This window comes from Meleagris gallopavo, chromosome Z, assembly GCF_000146605.3.
Source record: "Meleagris gallopavo isolate NT-WF06-2002-E0010 breed Aviagen turkey brand Nicholas breeding stock chromosome Z, Turkey_5.1, whole genome shotgun sequence".
Classification (NCBI taxonomy): Eukaryota; Metazoa; Chordata; class Aves; order Galliformes; family Phasianidae; genus Meleagris; species Meleagris gallopavo.
In genome coordinates, this window is record NC_015041.2 from 47,318,463 (window position 1) to 47,331,824 (window position 13,362).

At 42.4% G+C, this 13,362-nt stretch overlaps 1 protein-coding gene and 1 long non-coding RNA gene across 3 annotated transcripts in view; both read right to left on the reverse strand.

Moving 5' to 3' along the window:
* LOC104915200 (metalloprotease TIKI1) overlaps positions 1–13,362 on the reverse strand; it is a 54,097-nt gene that overhangs the window by 18,721 nt on the left and 22,014 nt on the right. The window lies entirely within an intron of this gene.
* LOC109364037 lies at positions 9,493–13,006 on the reverse strand. The gene is made up of 3 exons (XR_004162215.1): positions 12,925–13,006; positions 10,163–10,222; positions 9,493–9,579 (listed from the first exon to the last, which is right to left on the reverse strand). It is a non-coding gene; the product is annotated as an uncharacterized LOC109364037 (long non-coding RNA).

Below are 13,362 nucleotides of genomic sequence, written 5' to 3' on the forward strand. Positions count from 1 at the left end.
CTCCACACATCAAACGCACCCGTGTCCTTACACTGTCTTCTGCTTACAATCCCAAAGGTTTCACTCCACACCCATCACATACCCATCCCATTGATATATGACATGCTTACAAGGTTACACAAGCATAACTGAGTCTTCTGCACTGCTTCTGCTTTGGCTGCATCCGGCTGTGGGCTGAGAGCACAGCCACGTGCCCCCTCTGCAAACAGAGGATGAGATCCAACAACCGCGCTCCCAGCAATCTAAAGATGTTTTGGGAGCTGAGAATACACTAGAGTTCTCAAGATCTTGTCATCAGCCTTATGTGACTTGTTCTTCCATATGCATTTCCAAAGGCAGAGACATAATTTTGTTTCTTGTTTTTAGCATCATGGAATTTGCTTCAGCTATGAAAGCTTTAAAGTCTGTGTATGGTTTATCTTGTGCTCTTGACTTTGCTCTTGCCTTTACATGAAATAAAAACCACCAACACAAACATCTGTCCTGTGCAGCAGGTGTTGTATGAACAGGTGGACCCCTCAGGAGGAGGCTCCCCCAACTCCCTCTCCCATTGCCCCTTCTTCTGGGTGTTTAAACATACATCTGTAAAGAGATCTCTCCAAAAATCCCCCCTTCCAACAAAAGTTCACCACCCACCACAGAATAACATAATAGTGGCATAAAACACCAAAAACATTCCATTTCCTTTTCACACTAGGACAGAGATCTCGTGCAAAGTTCAAGGAGGAGGAATTCCCAGGTTCTTGATCTTCCAGGTGTGGTGGGCCTTTCTGATACCCCTTAATATGTGTCAGTAGATTTTAAGCCTTACCTCTAACTCATTTCTTTATTTGCCAGTTTGAAGGCTGACATCATAACACGATATAAAACTCACTGAAACTTCCTTGATCCATAATTTGTTAGCTCACTAATCACTCTGGACTGAACTCTCATACTTGCAGATAGGAAGAGTCAAGAAGTAATAGATTCCCAAGGGAGGTCTGGCAGGGTATGTGCACCAAGACATTGGTGCTGTAGAGACTTTTAATGCATTATGTTTTATCCCATAAAATGCTAACAGCCTTTAAACACCTTGCACCTACAATACAAATACACCTACAGTGCATTTATTCTTAATTAGAAATCAGAACTAATGTATCAAAAATGGTAATCTCCAACTCACAAGACTGAAGTATTTTCAAAACAAATTTCAGTTTTCTAATGAAATGTGGGACTAAGAAATTCAGAATTGGATCTTGAACATATTACCAGAGGAAGACACCAAGACTAAATAAATCATAAACAGTGAAGAACTGAATATCTGAACAATATTCATGTTGTAGCTAACTAGCATTGAAATTTTGGAAAAGGATATTGCCATTATTTTTCAAGCTGCAAACCAACCTCTGTACTGCAGAATATTATAATACTTGGTTTCCTGAGAAGGTCATTGTGTAAGGTCATTGTGTGTATTTGCTCACTGAGGTCCACCTGAATGTTTCCTGGATTACCTGTTCCTATTCCTGTTGTCCAGGTACTGTTGAAACAGAGAGGTTGTCCGCTCTTCTGTGAGTTACTCCATTCATCTAATTTTCATTTCAGCTAATGAATTCTTAGGCTAATAGCAAGTGTTGTTTTTAGTATTCATAACATAACTAATTTTCCTCAAATCTGAGTTTTACCATGTACACTAGCTCTAGGGTTATCACTTCATGTCTTTGGCAGATAATGGATAACTGCATTCATAATAACCAATAAATAAGAATTGCTGTGAGTTCAGATGAATGGAATGTTTCCTTCTGTTTAAACTACACACATCCAGGCCATTCAGGCATCAAGTTTCAAGAAGTCTGATCAAACTTGAAGACACTCTCCTGGTACTTCATGGCCCTTCAAACCAGTAGGGATGGATCCTACAACCTATTTGGCAGTTTCTGGAGGCAAAGACTTCATATTTTCCTGCATCTTTTTGAATATGACAAAACTTTACACTAATCATAGATTCAGAATTGCCTGCATCAGAAGGGGCCCTTAAAGGTCATCTGGTCCAACTCCCCTGCAATGAACAGTGACACCTACAGCTGGATCAGGTGCTCAGAGCCCCCTCCAGCCTGACCTGGAGTGTCTGCAAGGCCAGGGACGGGGGTGGAACCCACCACTTCTCTGGGCAACCTGTGTCAGTGCTTCACTACCCCTTACTGTAAAAAACCTCTTCACAGCATCACAGAATTGCAGGGGTTGGAAGGAACCTGTAGAGATCATGGACTCACAGTATCACAGAATTGCAGAGGCTGGAAGGGACCTCAGAGATCATTGAGTCCAACCCTTCTGCTAAATCAGGTACCCTACAGTAGGTTGCACAAGTTGATGCCCAGACACTTCCTGGTAAACAAAGTTCCCTGCGAAGCTGTATAGTCATAAACATCTTCCAATGTTACAAACAGCACAGCTGTGCCAGTGAGCCATGTCAGCTACAGAGAAGGATTAAAACACTGTGAAAAAGAAACAGGAACTGCTGGATAGTATTTAAGAGGCTAAAATTTCAATATTCTCCACAGGCTACTGTGGGGAAAACAGCCTGTTTTCACATGCATCATGCAGTAGCCTGCATATGAGTTATTTACCTATTGATGAAAATTCTTCTCAGTGGGTGGACAGTTTACACTTCAGTGCTTAAAAACGTCAGATCCCCAAGAGAAACTGGTTTATATGGCCTGTAAAATTCCAGATGTGGAACTATTGTATCAGGTAAGGATGGATGGGTGGATGGATATGTATATGTAACATCACTGCACATCTTCTCATCTCCCATATCAGGGTAGGAGCCTGCTACTGAAGATCTTTTTTTCTCATGGCAATTTCTTCCTCAGTTCCTTAAAAAACTATGATCAGTATGATCCACTCAGGTTCAAGCTCATACCCTTGAAGGTCCAGATGCAGATAATTACCTAGTATGATACAAAAGTTCAGCACAAAGCTCCACATACCACATAATCTTCTACATGGAACCAAGACCTTGTACTTACCATCAGAATGCCTGAGAAAGTTGCCTTGTTTTCTAGTGGCCCCCAGTGGAAAATCAGCAAATTCATACTTTACACAGTGTTTAAATCAGATGTATAAAATTCATCTCCTGGGATGTTTTTCAAACACTGAATTACACATGTACTTGGTGGGTTATCACAGTAACATGGTATGTAACTGTGTGTGGCAGCACATCCATTGGAGTCTAGCCTGAATATAAAGGAACATAGTCAGTGCTCACTAAATGAATGACAGGCTTAAAATACTCAAAGCTTTGGTTTCTAGTAGGTAGAAGAAGACAACATGCAAGCTGCATGTTTTCTGACACATTCAGAACAGCCTTGTTAATAGCACCATTTACCCATTAATCACAGGGCAAGAGCTGCTTTGTCTCTATGTCTACACCACCTTGCACAGTTCCACAGAGGTGCATCAGCTCTAGATCTCGAGATGCCTGGTTCCACCAGCAGCCTTCCATCTGTATCCATGCATCCCAGTGTGCTGTACTGAGATGTATCATCAGCAAAACCATCTTGGACAATGTGATGTACACTGCGTCATGCATGCTAGTCCTGAATGCTAGTTACTGCGAGTATGTGATGTTTCAGTCATTCAGAGGGCTGATTGTCAGTACTGTGTGTATCTTTTCAGAGAGACTGATAAACTTGAGCATGATTCAAGAATGTTTACATGACGGATCCAGTGACTATCCAATACACGGAACATAAACAGCTGCAGGAAGGTAGCATTCCAGCCTCAGGTATTTCACTGTGATAAAGCCAGGTAAGGATAAGTGATGTGCTTTATCCAAATTTTCTAGAGAACAAGCCACTGGAAAAATCTATCTTTCAAAGTCCATTGCTTGGTTTTCCAAGCGATTTCAGGATCATTTCTACAGTCTGTGTCACAGTGTTTCGAACAGTGGTCAAAAAGGGCCATTGCAACCTGCTGAACTGTTCCATTTATTTATGGAGTAACAGCAGTTTAAACTCTACAGGGTACAGAACAGTCATCAGACTACCTGAGGATCTGAAAACAAATTTCTCCTATTGAAGCGTTTTAGCACTACATTCTTTTATCCCTACTGAGGAGCACTGTATCTTCCCCTGAAGCTCTGTTTCAGAGGGGGAAAAAAAGGAGCACAGAGAGAAGAAAAAACAAATTGCTTAGATTTCTTCACTTCTATTTATTTATCCATCTTCTGTTACATCTGCACTTTTGCTGCCAATCTGTTTTGGAAGTTTTTGCTGTACTAAAGGTTAAAAACAGAAGAACAAAAAAATTAAACCCTTTGGACAGATTCAGCACAAAAAGAAATGTGAATCACAATGCAAGATGGACTCATTTTTGTTTGTTTTGTTTGCATTAATATGTGTCCTTTTCCACTACCTCACCCTTAAAATAACAAAACCATGTAAGATCCTTAAGGAACGTCAGAGTCAGGGATGATCTGCACAGCTCATGCATCTCTTTTCACACAGTTATCATCTAGAAGGCACATGTATGATATTTCTTAGCCCTATCTGAAGAGCAGTGATTTCTTTCAGTAATTTTATTTTTCAAATCTTACTCTAAAAAGGTATGAAAGCAAACTAGCACTGGATCCCCAGCTCAGTAAGGGGCATTCACAGCTCAAAGAGAAAAGTGTCATAGAAAAACTTAAACTGAATGGAAGCTGAGTGAAGCCATGCCTCCTGCCACACTTCACAAGAGGGACCAACATAAATAGCTTGTTTGTGTTAGGAAGTTGCTACCCAAATACATACAAAAAAATGAATCTTCAATGTGTTAAAAGCCACAGGCAGGACAAAGGAAAAGCTGTGAAATTGCAGGAAGTAGTTGTTGGAAGGTGAACCAGTTTAAATGAATGGTGTCTAGTGCCTGGTCATTTTCATCAGCAAGTAAAGATAAGACACAAATCCTAGCTTGGGAAACCTAGGAACTTATGTGCAAGCCCTTTTCTCAAAGATGTTTGCCTTCCTTTTTCTCCTAGATATTTATATAAATATGAAGTCTTCCAGTAATTAAATAGAATACCTGTCATGGTAGAAGAGTCCATTAGTGAAGCTTAGCCAAGCAACAAATATTCACAGGTATCTGAATACACTGCTGAACATCAGTGATATTTATAGGAGCACAGCAACTGCCAAAACAAAGAGAAGTTCTGTATTTACCAAGTTGCAGTTTAATCCAGAGGGAATTTTACTATCAATCCAGTACATTTTGAAGAGAGTGAGTTGTCAAATTCTATTAATAACTTTGCACATACCAGTCTCCCAGCTGAGAAATCTTGGCCATGAGAAACCTGCAGGCAACATCCCAATCACCTCAAACAAGATCAATTCACACACAACACTGGAGAGATGTTTTATGAAAACAGCTTCAGTAAGGTGGGGAAGAGCAGAGTGCGTCAGCTAATTAGTGAGTACAAAGGAAGAAGAATGGAAAATGATGTTCAGACATAGCAAAGTATGCTTTGTTATACCGCTTCAGAAATGGGGAGGCATGTTCAGGAGACAAGTTTCACCTCTGTGAGAGGTAGACTGTGTTTTTGCAGTGGAAATTTCCAGTATTTCTGTATGTAGCACAGGATAAGCTGCCTTTCACAAAGAAAGTCGCTGAACAGAGTAAAGTTGAGACTGGGGCATTCCGACCTGGGTAAAATTGGCACAGGCACTAGGTAAGATAACTGTATACTTAGGGGCAGGTACAGGACAGAACTAGTGTGCAGATTGTTGAAAATATTGTCTTCAATCGTCGTAAAAAGTACAGAACATACCCAAAGACAGGGTTGGTAACAGGCATTGTATGGAAGCATAACGTAGCTATGGAAGTGTAACGTAGTTATGGAAGTGTAATGTAGCAACAGCGTCAGAAGACTGTGAATCTGAGACACTCCACCAATGAGTGCCAGGAGAGGCTTTACCTGTGTCAAACCCAGGATATACAATGGATTGGATTCTGGAATGGAATTCTCCCTTATCAGAAGTGGGTTGCACGCCCATTGTTGCAATAATGAATAAACTGCTCTTCACAGAGATCTTTGCCTGATTAGAAATTTTTGATCTTCAGCGTGTTTCTCACACCTCCTCCACTAAAGAAGGATGCACTTGCAGATTCACAGTTATTTCTGAATCAAGTTTGCTATTCACCATAACCCTGACAGATCTTGGGAGAGATTGCAAGGCAACCAAAGCTATATAGGTCCTTCTGAAAGTAATGCCTCCTATTTATTTCCATGGAAATTAGAACAGCTAAATAGAGCATGATAAGAGTGTTTGACAGAGTGCATTCTCAGCTATAAAACACTATTTTTCAACACAGTCACCACCATTAGCTGTGCAATTTCAGCATCGATGAGCAGGAGCCTACGTGCTGTGCATATAAATACCTCACCAGCAGAGGTGGCCCACTGTTGCTGTTACCGCTGCTGAAACACATCACCTCACTGTGCCCACACCGACTGTGTGGTCTCCATCAGGCACTGATCAATGTCATGGGTGTCATTTTTTCTGCATGGAAGAGTTCAGTGACACACCTTTGCTTCATCCATACTTCCATGTGAGACCCCATTCTGTTAGACTGCCCCTCTGCTGCCATGTGTCATGTGGCAAGAAAATGTAATGGCATACTGGCAGGAAAGTTCATCCTCTACTCCCATACCACCAATATCAATTTCTGGCATTGTGGACCAATATGATTAAATAGAAGGCATTACTTTTGGAGCAGCCCTCATACATCAGTTAGTGGGCAGGGCAGTTAGAGGGACAGTGAAGCCTTCTGGGAGCATATGGAATGCTTTCTTTTCTCAAGCTCCATGGCCCACAGAAGGGTGGTACTTCAGCACGCCCTAGGAACTTTATGCTGCTCCAGCTTCAAGCAAACATGCCTTGTTTTGGAACTAGAGAGAAACTGGAGCTACACCTGGCACTCCATAGAGGCTACTCTAAACAGCTGAGTAGCATATGCAGAGAGAATAAGGCTCTGTTTCCATGCCAGTCACGGTTTCAAGATTTTATTGTTCAACAACCCATCAGCAATGAATGATACGAATAAAGACGTGAAGGGTACAAATGACCAGGCTATTCCACAAGTATCAAGCCAAGCTCATGTAACTCTCAAAAATACCTGGAATGAAACTGGGTTGAAAGGATGCAGCCTTTGTAAGCAAGCAATCTGTCACAATTTATCTCTGTTTTCCTGACAGTCAGGCACTTGGAAACAACCTACAGATGAGTGACATCACCAAAACTGAGTCATCCATAGTACAAGTTCCGGCCTTTATTGTTCATGAATGTCTTATAGTTACCTGTCTCTCATGCCAGTATAAAAAAAATGAGGGTGGCTGTTCCACTCAGCACATAAGTGAAACTTGGGAGTAACTATGGAGGAGTGAACAAAGAAAACTGCCAGTCTGTGACTATTTTATGAAGGACAGCCTTTATCTGGTAATGGGAAAAGGGCATGAGAGCTCTCCAATCCCTTCATCTGATGTTTGCAGACCCCACTCAGTCTGTGCTACATCTGAGAGGGGACAGCAATTCCACAGTGCCAAAGCATGGGCTAGCAGATAGCAGAACATTCTGGTGTAATGCTTTTCATGTCTGCCTCAGATGCACTCATAAATACACAAGCATTTGCTCAATTTGTCAGGCTTGCAGTGCATGGCTGTAACTAAGCTATCCCCCATTTGAGCAGATCTGTTCAGATCACATTGAGCCCAAGGAAAATAAGGCCAGACACACCAAGTCTATGAGAGTTTACACCAGCAGATGATCAGTCAGAGAGGGAGACAGAGAGGATCACCAACCTGTCTGCTATGTCATCCCATGGAAAACAGAATGTCTTTGACATGTTTATGTCTTTCAATAAGGAATATGCAGCGAATTGATTCTGTCTTCTACCCCAGGACATAAAAACTTCTATCCCTGTTGCAAACAGCAATATTCAGACTCTGTTTTCTTTGTTTTCCTCACCAATCTGAGGCTTTCTTTACGTACAGTCCTCCTGGAAGTGGACCAGGATTTGAGATCTTTAGATGGAAAGTCTGTTAACACACCTAGAAACATTTTTCCTCCTGGAGGAAAGCAGAACTGTGCAGCAGAAGGAGGAGAAAAAATGTCTCTTTATAAGCAATGAAAAGTAGCAAAGCATTTTCATAGGAAGAGAAGTCTGAAGAAATCATACCCTTTGATGTCTCACGGGGGCAGGGATCTGCTGTGCATGCAAGTTGCCAAGGCCTATATTTTCTGTAAGTTCTCTCACAAGTGAGACAAAAAATCTCATGAGACCTTCCTGTGCTGTGAAGCTCTTCTAAGATGAGGGAGAACATGTTTCTCATAAGATGAGTCAGCATGGTCACAAGAGGAGATCCTGTACAGAGACAAAAGACCATGCATCACCACTTTCAGTGTTCCTAGAACCGTAAGTCAATATAGTATGTTCATTTTAAGTAGATAGCAGAGGATCTAGAACAATTTGGAAAGTCTGATGATCAGTTGAAAATTGTCGAAGATTTCCTGGAGTGGAATCTAACTTTGCAGAAGTATTAGAAAGGATTCTTCCCCCTCCAACTCCCCCCCAAAAAATGAATCCAACGACAAAATAACAATATATTTTAGGGTAAACCTAATTCCAGTGTTGTAAAATCACCTACTGAAAATTTCTATTTTGGAGGCAAATATAAAAACCACAAGTAAACAGAAGCTGCAAAAACTCAGCAATCAGTTTTTTCTTAAACACATATTAATGTTAAAGAGACTTGCCTGGACACTGGAGGTTAAGTTTTATCCATCTTACAACAGTGCTACACAGACAGCAGAAAACATTGTGTTTGTAAGTCTTTAGTGTTTTATTCTATTGTAGAAGGTGTTGTTTATGAACCATTATGTATAATCTGGAGCCCTAGTAAGCAGGAATTAAAAAGAGTTAAAAGCATTACCAGAAAATACTAACCTCTTCCTCTCAGCTGTGTTCATATGACCAAAATGCTCTGTTCTAATAAACGAACTAGTGGTGTGTAAATCCCCACACAAGGCACTGAAGGTGCAAAAAGTATAACTCAGTTGGGCTCATACAGCTAAACAACAGCTATGTTATAGCAACATTATACATTTCCCCAAAGCATTATGGGATAACATGAAATCACTCTTCTGCAAGAGAAGGATAAATAACACTTTCATTAAAATTTCTTCTCCTGTATTAGGTAGGTCGAACCAGTTAATAGTGTTAATGATCCAGGTTCAGGAAAAGGAAGCAGTTTGAGAACACCCCACAGAATAGGTGTCCCACTCACAAAGTCTTCCATTTTTATTTTTAATTTAAGTCTCTTTTTAGCTTTTTAAGGGGAGAGCCCTGCCACTCGTCTCCCCTTACGTCTCAGTGCAGCCTAATCATATATGCATAGCCAAAGTCAGTAGTGAGAGCAGAAGGGAGTGGGAGAGCTGGTGAGAGCCACTGTGTCTGTGCGAGCTGGTGTCTGTGCGAGCGGGACTGAACCGTCCATGGCCCCGGGGCTGGGGTTCCACTGTGATGTAGCCATTGATGATACGGATACGGGGAGGAGGGTCGGTGGCACTGCAAGGCAAGCGAAGAAGAACGTCAGTCCAGACTTAGCCCAGAACTGGCTGAAACCCACACAGCAGGACATTGCTGGCTTCTGTGCCCCACTGCCCATCTTCTGGGCACCCAAGATGTTGGGCATGGTCTCATATACTGGCTCCATGCTCACCAAAGTATTGTGCCTAATGGCAGAGACTTGCCTCTCCCCTTCTTCAAGGGCATGGGCAGCTCTCACAAAGCTGATGTATACGGAAGCCCTAGCCCAACTAAGTGTGAATCAGTCTTGAGGGAGAACATGGAATAAGCTGAGGAGCGTGGGGATTGCCCTGAAACACTAGTAGTGCTCAGACTTACCCAAGCAGCCTGATCTCTGCTCCTACAGGCAGGCAGGTGGGCAAGGTGACAGCTTTCCTAACTCTCCAGCTTGCCTTACAGCTAGGTAGAAAATAAGAACAAAACCACCTGTGCTTCAGAGGAGCATCCCTGCAGCAGAATTGTTTAGCTCAGCTCTACAGAAATGAGGCACCTGCTTTCAGCTGAATCCATTCTCCCCTACCATACTTCTCTATGTGTGCACCTTAGTCTGGACTATACTCACCCCTATGCTGCTTGTTCCCTTCCACAGGTCAGGAATTACAAAAGGTTTAAATGACATCCCCTAAGAAGAGAAACACTTGCTAAAAACAGAAACATCACAGGGAAAAGATCACAGTGTCTCAAAGTATCTCTGGTGGTACTGAGGACCCTGGGCTAGTGATGAGCATGAGCTGGGTGAGAGCCTACAAAATACTATGCCCCCATTATGGCAGCACATGGTGAAGGAGAGAACTTTTACCCTGCAGGCTGCTGACACGAACTGCCCAGAGTTGAGTGAGCTCCTGCAGTGTTGCAGCGCAGGTTGAGGCTCAGAAGAGATATAAGAGTCTCTCTTTGGACAATGGATTAAAGCCATGAATGATGCCAAAGCTACAAGGCTGTTGTGCCCTCCAGGGCATCACAGTGCTGTGTGAAAATAGAAGACAAATTGTGACAAAGTCAGAAGCAAACCTACCTGCCAAACACAACAGCAGGGTCACATTTCCTGCATCTAGTCCCTAACTGTTGTGCTCTGTTCTTGCCTTATTTTGGCTAACTGCATAAAGCAGGGATGCTTTGGGAAATGAAAGGCAATTAGCATATTTTTAAAAAATCGTACCCTTCTGTGTGCAAAGGTCCCATAGGAGGTCTGAGCAGAGAAGCCAGCAGGTGGCACAGCAAAGAAATACAGCTGTTAGCTGATACGTACATACAGGAGCATGAACCAAAGCAATTTAGCCAAATCCACTGCACAATTGCATTAGGTCACTCAAGCTGCATCTTTCACATTTCCAGGCGTGAAGTTATAAATGGCTCAGGCTCATGCATCAGGGACCTGGGAGCATTCCCGTGACAAGGCACCCAGGGAGTTCGTACAAACAGGAGCCGGGTGTCCGCAGTGCCACCAGGTGGGGCTGTCCGCTCGGCACAGGGCCGCGTGGGCAGCCAGGTGCAGTAAGAGCCTAGCGCCTGAGCAGCTTTACAGCTCAAAGGATGATTTAATTGGTAGAGGATAGAAAAGATTACAAACAAAAGAGAAAGGAGGCATTTTCTGCACCCATATTTATGTTATAGTTTTCTAAGCTGTCATACTTAGCTCTGCTTCTACTTTACTACTGTTTTGCACTTGCAATCCAGTATGCTCTCCTAAAACATCTCCAATTCAGTCACAATAACACATCCTCCAATATTCTATCTCCTGAAGGCACTGAGGCTTACTTCAGGGCACCCACTGATGCTCCTGAACTTCACAAGAATAACTGCATATGAAAAAACAGAAGATGCTGGTGTGCAGTTAGGGTGGGAGCTTAGGCTGATAAGGACTCCAAATCATTAGTTGGTGTTTCAGCTAAACAGATTGTCAAGAGAAGCAAATAGCTGGTATCAACTACATTAATATAAATAAATGTAGTCTGTGGGCATTATTCCATCCCTGGAGACGTTCAGGGTCAGGCTGGATGGGGCTCTGAGCACCTGATCTAGTTGTGGTGTCCCTGTTCATAGCAGAGGAGTTAGACCAGATGGCCTTTAAGAGACCCTTCCAACTCAAATGATTCTGTGATTAAATGCTACAGTAAAACACAATATCAGATGTGATCAATATACCAATTTCTTGAATTGGCGTATCTTGGACTGTGTATATGTCTGTCAGTGGGCATGCAAATCTCTATGTAAATTTGTCTCCCCCTCTCCCCAAACCACGTGCGCTTAGTTTGGAAGGAGGAGTGAAAATTGCCCTAGAAAAGAGGGAAAAGAGTTTTATCTAAAAAGTTTGACAAAGGCTGAATGCTTGGATCAGAAAAACAATCAAAAGCTGCTGCACCTGTTTGCAGCCTGCGTAAGCACTGTATTACTCAAAGCAGTGGTGCAGCTGGTACAGAGGCATGATACTCAGGACTTTGGGGACCAGGAAGAAATATGCTTTTGAGAGAGAAAAAATGAACATAGAAACTTCAGTTTAAGAACTGCAGCTCTTCTCCATCATCTTGACCTTTCTGTTCATTTATAGCACCACAAAAATAACGTTCTCAACCTGAACATGGCAGAAATGTAAGAAGAGCTAGCATTAGGCCTGTGTGTTATTTGACACAAGGTAAACATTAATGTTCACATTCAGCCGCAGACCTAAGTATTACTTGTGAGGGAGAAGAAGACTTTTTTGCAGGCTGCTATAATCCCTGTAGGTAGAAAGCTCTTCTGTGTGAAAACTGCCAGGAGGATGTGAACCTTCTCCCCACAACATGCTCCATTTTTCATCTTAACTCAATCACGCTTTGGGTTGTCATTCCCATTTCCAGATCTCCTGTAATGCCTCAGGGCTTGTACGTTCTTTAGTACTGGAAGAATACAGACACTAGAAATACTGTATAAATACTGTCCAAATGTCCAAGCAGCACATATGCTAAACATGAGCATATGCAGCTGCTCTTGGGAAAAATCCAAGAGGCTGTACATCTACCAGTGGACCCAGTCACCTGTGATTAAGATAGGTACTATGTACTCACAATTCCTTGAGCTCAAATGGAAAATGTTTCAGGCAAGGCTTCCATGCATGTTATGCCTGATTTTCCATCAACCTAACCCTGCAGGAAGAAGCAATTTCATCACTAAAAGTATAAACAGCCTTGAGTAAATGTCTCAGCAAGAATCATGGTGAGGGGGGTCAGATCCTACACCCTCAGTACATATCTAGCTTCTGCAGAAGCTTGGCCTACTTGATTAATCAGTCCAAGCTAAAATCCAATTTGCATGCCAAGCCCACCTCCCCTCCCAGCCATTAGCTACCTTTCTTCAAAGCGAACCCATAGGTCATTAAACTGCCGCAGTCTTTGCTTCTTCTTCTGCTGCTGCTTCTTTTTGTACTTTCTCTCTACCTTCTCCAGCACATCGATGCCATCAGGGAGCAGCAGGTGAGGCAAGAGTTCTTCTTCCTCCTCTTTCAGGGTATGCAACGGCAGTGGGAGCTCCTGGGGCGCTACATAAGGGTGATGTGCTGGTGAGGACGATGAAAAGGCTAACAAAGTTTTGGGGAGTTTTCCGCTGGAAGAAGGAGGGAACATGGGTAGTGTTTAAAAGGCTTTGAGGCAGAATCTTGGTACAAATATCATCAGGACACATACAAAACAAATGTTTCCTCCAGATAGAGAAGTATGGTTATTTTTCTGCCTTGTATTCCTATTTCCTCTTCCTGAAGTAAATATTCTGATCAAAATATTTGTCTTA